Here is a 6313-nt window from a genome sequence, read left to right on the forward strand (position 1 = left end):
TCTAAAAAGACTGACCGGTTACGCAGGTTTACACTCTTGCCGTGTTTTTTGTGTGTGGTTTTTAATAATGTCTACAATGAGGGTGCCTAATTGTCGTTATTGTCTGTACTCAGCTGCAATCTAGATTTGTGTGAGCAAACGGCGGCAGTAGTATTGCAACTGTAGCGAATGCTCACAACTACTGATTCGTTTGTTTAGACACGACAGAAAGACCGGACGCAGGGACCAACAGTCCGTCAGACAACACGAACCCGGCCACTGCACAACCACTGCAGCACGTGCTGCTGGGAGCCGTTGGATTCATTCTGCTTTTCCTTGTCGTCATGTCCGTCTTTCTTGGACGTCTCTACAAGCGTGGTAGGCTCAATGGCTCTGGCGGTTAGACGCTTTTGCTTTGGAATGGTCTGTTGATGTACGAACTATAGGCTAAGTGTAGCAATTTACAAAGAACCTACACTCATTGTCATTTCGCTTTTGAATTTCCCGATGCCAATTGAATGCACTCTATGGTAACTAGACGTACATCAAAATAATGGTGTACTCGATAATGCTCTATTACAATAATAATCAAGGAAGTTGCTGTGCTCATTGGAACCGGTCTGACAAACTAGAGTCCCGATTCTTCCGAATCGTATTTTACAGTACACTTGGGTGATGTATCCCATTACAAGCTTGTCAGAGGCGAACACCATAATTATTTAGAAACGCTGGTTTGCGTATTGCGGGCTGATATTCATTTTCATTATTTAAACACAACGTTTGAGTTCATAATAACGAAATTACTACGCAATAATACAAATGCATACACATCCGACGTAAGATATTATTTCATATTCAACGTTGTGACTCTTTGATTCGATAGAGTGTTTTTCATGATCAAAAATGCCTTTAGACAGAACTATGTATGTAGATATATGTAAAAGTAATTAAGGTACATCACAGACTATATTTGCGTCCCAATGATTTTGATGTGTGTATAATTACTACTAGCACGTAGCGATTGCACACAATCTGTAATGTCTCATTTACAGGCAGGTCACCTTCCCTCCCACCTCCTCCCGCCCCCCACAACGTCATGTTCCACGCTGCACACAGTGACATAGACTCCTTTGTCAGTGTGCTGGGTCATGACTATGCCGTGATTCCCGACGACATAGAATCAGGTGGAGTATATGTCTTTCAGTTTCAAACGTTTATAATTGTCTGTTTTAAAGTTCGAAACCAGGATTGTGTCATTGCACTCTTGTGTACATATGTTGCACACGGAAGCTTGCGATTAAGAGAGCGAACAATCTAATATGTTTTTAAGGTTTCATAATTATTGAATGACTGAAATTTTGAGAAATTGATGTAATTTAAAAAAAATAAAAAATAAAATTATCTTAAGTGGATTGTTGATTTGTTTGGGATTGATTGTACTCTTTGTGTATTTGCTTTTGTGCTTGTTTGTTTATTTGTGTTTTTGTGCATTTTGTACACATTTTTTGTGCGTGTGAAAAAATGACACTTATTCTTCCTTAATCAAAAAACAAGAAAAGGTAAGTTGTTGGAACGTTGGTATTGACAAAATACGTTACAATCACAAATGTATCGACCCAACGGTCTTTTAAGGGAACAGACAAACAATTAGTCACAAACAACTTCCTGGCGAGCGGGCGACATTTTGAGACCGTTGGGTCGATATATTTGTGATTGTTACGTATTTTGCCAATAGAAACGTTCCAACAACTTACCTTTCTTGGTTTTTTATTCTGAATTTTGGAACGTTGGCAGTCTCTTTGTTTTTTGGATTTATTCTTCACCGATACTGACATTGCTTGTTTCATCATTCCAGACATAACTCATGATAGTCTTCAGATGTCGGACTCGTCCAGAATGTCAACTACCACCACCCCAGGCAGTAGCACGTCAGAAAGCCCAGTGTCAGACAGCAGCATGTCAGATGACTGCCTGCATCACATCGCCTGTCCTTCGTCTGACAGCTCCCTGCCTGAAGACAACCTGCATCCCGCTGCCTCAGAAGCAGCGACTAGTGATAGAGACAACGCACAAATTGAGCCCCCGTATGCAAATGTATGTTAGCGTGCTGCTGAACTTGTGAATAGTAACAACAACAACAACAACACCAACAACAACAACAACACCACAACAACAACAACAACAACAACAACAACAACAACAACAACAACAACAACAACAGTTTCATACAGTTGTCCTTCCAAGGAAGCATTTGACAAATATAGGTGCAAACCTGCTTACCTGGAAATTTGACGCTTCAGTTCAATTCAAAATTGCCTTACAGTAGAAGCTAAACAAAAGTATGGGTATGCCTTTGTTTTGCCTGCATGCCCTGTGTAGATCATCAACAAGCTTCAGAAAGAAGAGCACGCAAGTGTGATCATGATTCCCGGATGTGTTTCCAATGTTAGAACTGAAACGTTTATTCAGAGATGCTTATCCGATGATACCTCCAAACAATGGGACTCCATCTCGAATAAAATGTCAGTTCTTTAACAACCCTCTGCCTGTTCTGCATGAACAGATGGCTGTAAATGGCGCATGTGTGCGCGTGTATATATATATAGGCCTACATACGCGCCCCTGAGGAAGGCCTGGCAACAGGTCGAACATTTGGGCTGCCACTTGAAATTCTTTGTTTGGCTTTTCTTTTCCTTGATTTTGTTATATACATATATGGACATTTTTCTCTGTCTCCTTTGCTCTGCTAAATGATTTGTAACATCTCGGAAGTAAGTCTCTGCTGACTTTCAGTTGTTTCTTTTCCAACTTTGATTGTGTATTTAATAGTCTCCGTGAAAGTTGCATTGCCTTTAAAGCGATCCAGCTGCATTAGTCTTGCAGAAGACTCTTCTCTTCCCTAGCCCTGTGTAGAACCGCAGCGAACAATTGACCACTTGTTGCTGTTTGACTTTAACTAGTAGCTCTCCTTGTTCGTGTATCCTTGCCGGGATCCACATGCTGGTCAGAGCTATCAATTCCCTTTGGGCTTTTTGTTTATATTTCTCTCGTTTTAACCTAATTTCTTGGTTAAAACTTGTCTAAATTTCTGAAATCACAGACTCCATTCTGTGAACCGTTCGTTGTACAGAAAATCTCCAAAAACATATGATGCAACAACACTGTGCATGCCGATGTGGCATGCATTCACCTATTTTTTGTTGTGAATACTTTTTGCTTCAGCCCTTTTACGGTGTAAAGCAAGTAAACCGTGTTTTTATCATGACACCTTGTTGTGTGTGACCTGTTTTTGTGGAGCGTTATTTAACTCTCTTTACGCGTGAGACTCACGTGCTCTTTTCCGTGTCCTGGTTTTGGTGTGAGCGCTGCAAAACTGCGTCGTAAGTTTTAGAATATTGTGTTTTTAGTTCCCTGCTATTTTTTGTAAAATACTGTTCCTTGGAAGAAGCATGCACGAAGTACGTGTTCAGTTACTGATTGGTTGTAAATAATAGTCTCACCCAACCCTGTTTTTATGGAATGTTGTTGGTTGGTCAACATGGTGACCTTTTACCTTTAAAATGAACTATTCCATGTTAGGTTTTTGTTTTCTATAAATATTACTTTTTGACTTCCTCTCATCAGTCGGTCTGAGGGTTTTACGGAAGAGTTTGGATATTTGTTCTGTACATGTATCAAAGTTAACAAGTGAACCAATGGAGTGTTTCTTGTGATGTTTTTAAAGTCTACGTAACGTGTTTGGAGACAGTTTAATCTAAAGTTTGTGAATAGTCTTGTGCCCTTCGTTTGAGAGTCTACACGTTTTGGTACTCTGGACAACGCACACAGCGCATAAGGTAATTTTGTTGTTACTTGTTTGTGTTGTATTTTGGTCGCCATTTTGTAATGACTTCATGAGGTTTTTTTTATGTATAACGTGAGTTGAGGTACTATCTTTTTTGTAACTTTGAATAACGCAGGAACGTTGTCTTGTAGATATGTTTTAGTATGGCAGTTTGTTATTGTATTTTTGGCCTTATGAGTCAACGTTTGTATTTTCCGTAACGTAGCCATTTTGGTTTGTAACGTATTTATGCTAAGTTTTTTTTAGTATTCTTAGTGTTTATTGTTTTTAACGTAAGGAACGTAATCCTTTCTTAACAGTCAAAGGATTAATCAACGAGTGTTTGGTTATTGTAACTTTTTTGTGTTTGTTATTTTTTCCCTTTTTGTTTCTTGCGTTTTGTTTATGCATTTTTGATATCTTTGCCATGCCTACTAATTTGTTTTCTTTTCTCTTTTTCTTTCTGCTTAGTTTTTTACTGCAATACAAATTACTGAATATCGCAATATACAATACTGTATCATAATATGCATTACTGATATCTAGTAATCAAATGTAGAGTAATAAACCAGTATTTTTGCGCGTTATCGCTTGTAACCTGTGTTCGTCATTTCGTATGAACAATTTGTAGTACCAGCCTCGCACACGAAGGCGCGCACAAACACATAAGAAAATACACACAGAAATAAGTCCAAAACAAACAAAAGACCTGAGCAACAACAACAACACCAACCATTTCTACTACTACTACTACTACTACTACTACTACTACTACTACTACTACTACTACCAACAACAACAACAACAACAACGACCGTTACAAGAACCAAAACTATGCGTTGTCATCCGTGTGTGATCTCAATGGGCGCAAGCAACTCGTGGTGTCTTCAATCAGAAGTGGTTGGCTGGTTTACCTCCCTTACTCAATCACTGAGGAGTCGTAAATGTATTTCTGCCAGTGTTTATGAATGCAACAGCTAATATTTTACCAGTGCTACCCCTTTCCTCCCCCCACTCGTGTCTGTGTGTGTGTGCATGACAGGTGTCTATTCATAGTTCTCTCATAAATCACGCTCGAGTCACTGTGCGTGTGTGTGTGTGTGTGTGTGTGTGCGTGCGTGCGTGCGTACGTACGTACGTACGTACGTGCGTGCGCGCGTACGTTCGTTCGTGCGTGCGTGCGTCACGTGTGTGTGTATGCGTGCGTGTGTGGGCGTGTGTGTGTATGTGTATGTGTGTGGGTGGGTGTGTTAATTAAAAACGAACACGTTTACTGATTGGCGTTAGTCTTAATTTTGTACTTAGCCGAGGTTTTGTGCCGAGTATCACCCAAACTGACCTGTATCCATTTCAAGTACTACGATTATGAGTCACAAGGAAGTATTTTGTGTTCACTTGTTAGTTTGCAGCACAGAATTTAAAGTTGACCACTAATACATTAACAGACCAAACGTTGCCCGGACACACACAGCCACACAGACACACCGCACACACACACACACACACACACACACACACACACACACATACACAGAGAAACACACACACATGCGCACACACACACACACACACACACACACACAGACACACCGCACACACACACACGCGCGCATATCCGTTGAACACACGCCAGTAGCTACCTAAAATGTCCTTACACTTTTTGAAGCGGGTTTTCCAAAGCAATAGAACGATACTTATGCGTCACAAGGAAATTGAAATCGTATTGTTCATTTAGTCAAGTGTGGCTAAATGTTTAAGTGAGACACTGTGTGTGTGTGTGTGTGTGTGTGTGTGTGTGTGTGTGTGTGCCTGCGTGCGTGTGTGTGTGAGTGTATGTCACGTGTGTGTATGTGTGTGTGTGTGTGTGTGTGTGTGTGTGTGTGTGTTTGTGTATGTAAATAATTGTAAGCACAAAATGATACAAACATTGTAAAAAGTGTACTCACCTACTATATCTAACCTGATTGTAAACATGTTTATTGCTATCTTCTATTTGTTCTTCTCACCTGCAGTCTCTTGTTCTTATTCTTCAAATTTAAAGAAAAAATTTGATCCCCTGGGATTGATGGACTGGGTGGCCGAGTGGTAACGCACTTGCGCTCGGAAGCGAGAGGTTGCGAGTTCGACCCTGGGTCAGGGCGTTAGCAATTTTCTCCCCCCCCTTTCCTAACCTAGGTGGTGGGTTCAAGTGCTAGTTTTCCGGATGAGACGAAAAACCGAGGTCCCTTCGTGTACACTACATTGGGGTGTGCACGTTAAAGATCCCAGGATTGACAAAAGGGTCTTTCCTGGCAAAAGTGTATTGGCATAGATAAAAAAAAATGTCCACCAAAATTCCCGTGTGACTTGGAATAATAGGCCGTGAAAAGTAGGATATGCGCCGAAATGGCTGCGATCTGCTGGTCGATGTGAATGCGTGATGTATTGTGTAAATAATTCCATCTCACACGGCATAAATAGATCCCTGCGCCTTCAGTTGAGTCCGAGTCTGGAGATACGCGCGCGATATAA

The sequence above is a fragment of the Littorina saxatilis genome, linkage group LG8 (genome assembly GCF_037325665.1).
Source record: "Littorina saxatilis isolate snail1 linkage group LG8, US_GU_Lsax_2.0, whole genome shotgun sequence".
Taxonomy (NCBI): Eukaryota; Metazoa; Mollusca; class Gastropoda; order Littorinimorpha; family Littorinidae; genus Littorina; species Littorina saxatilis.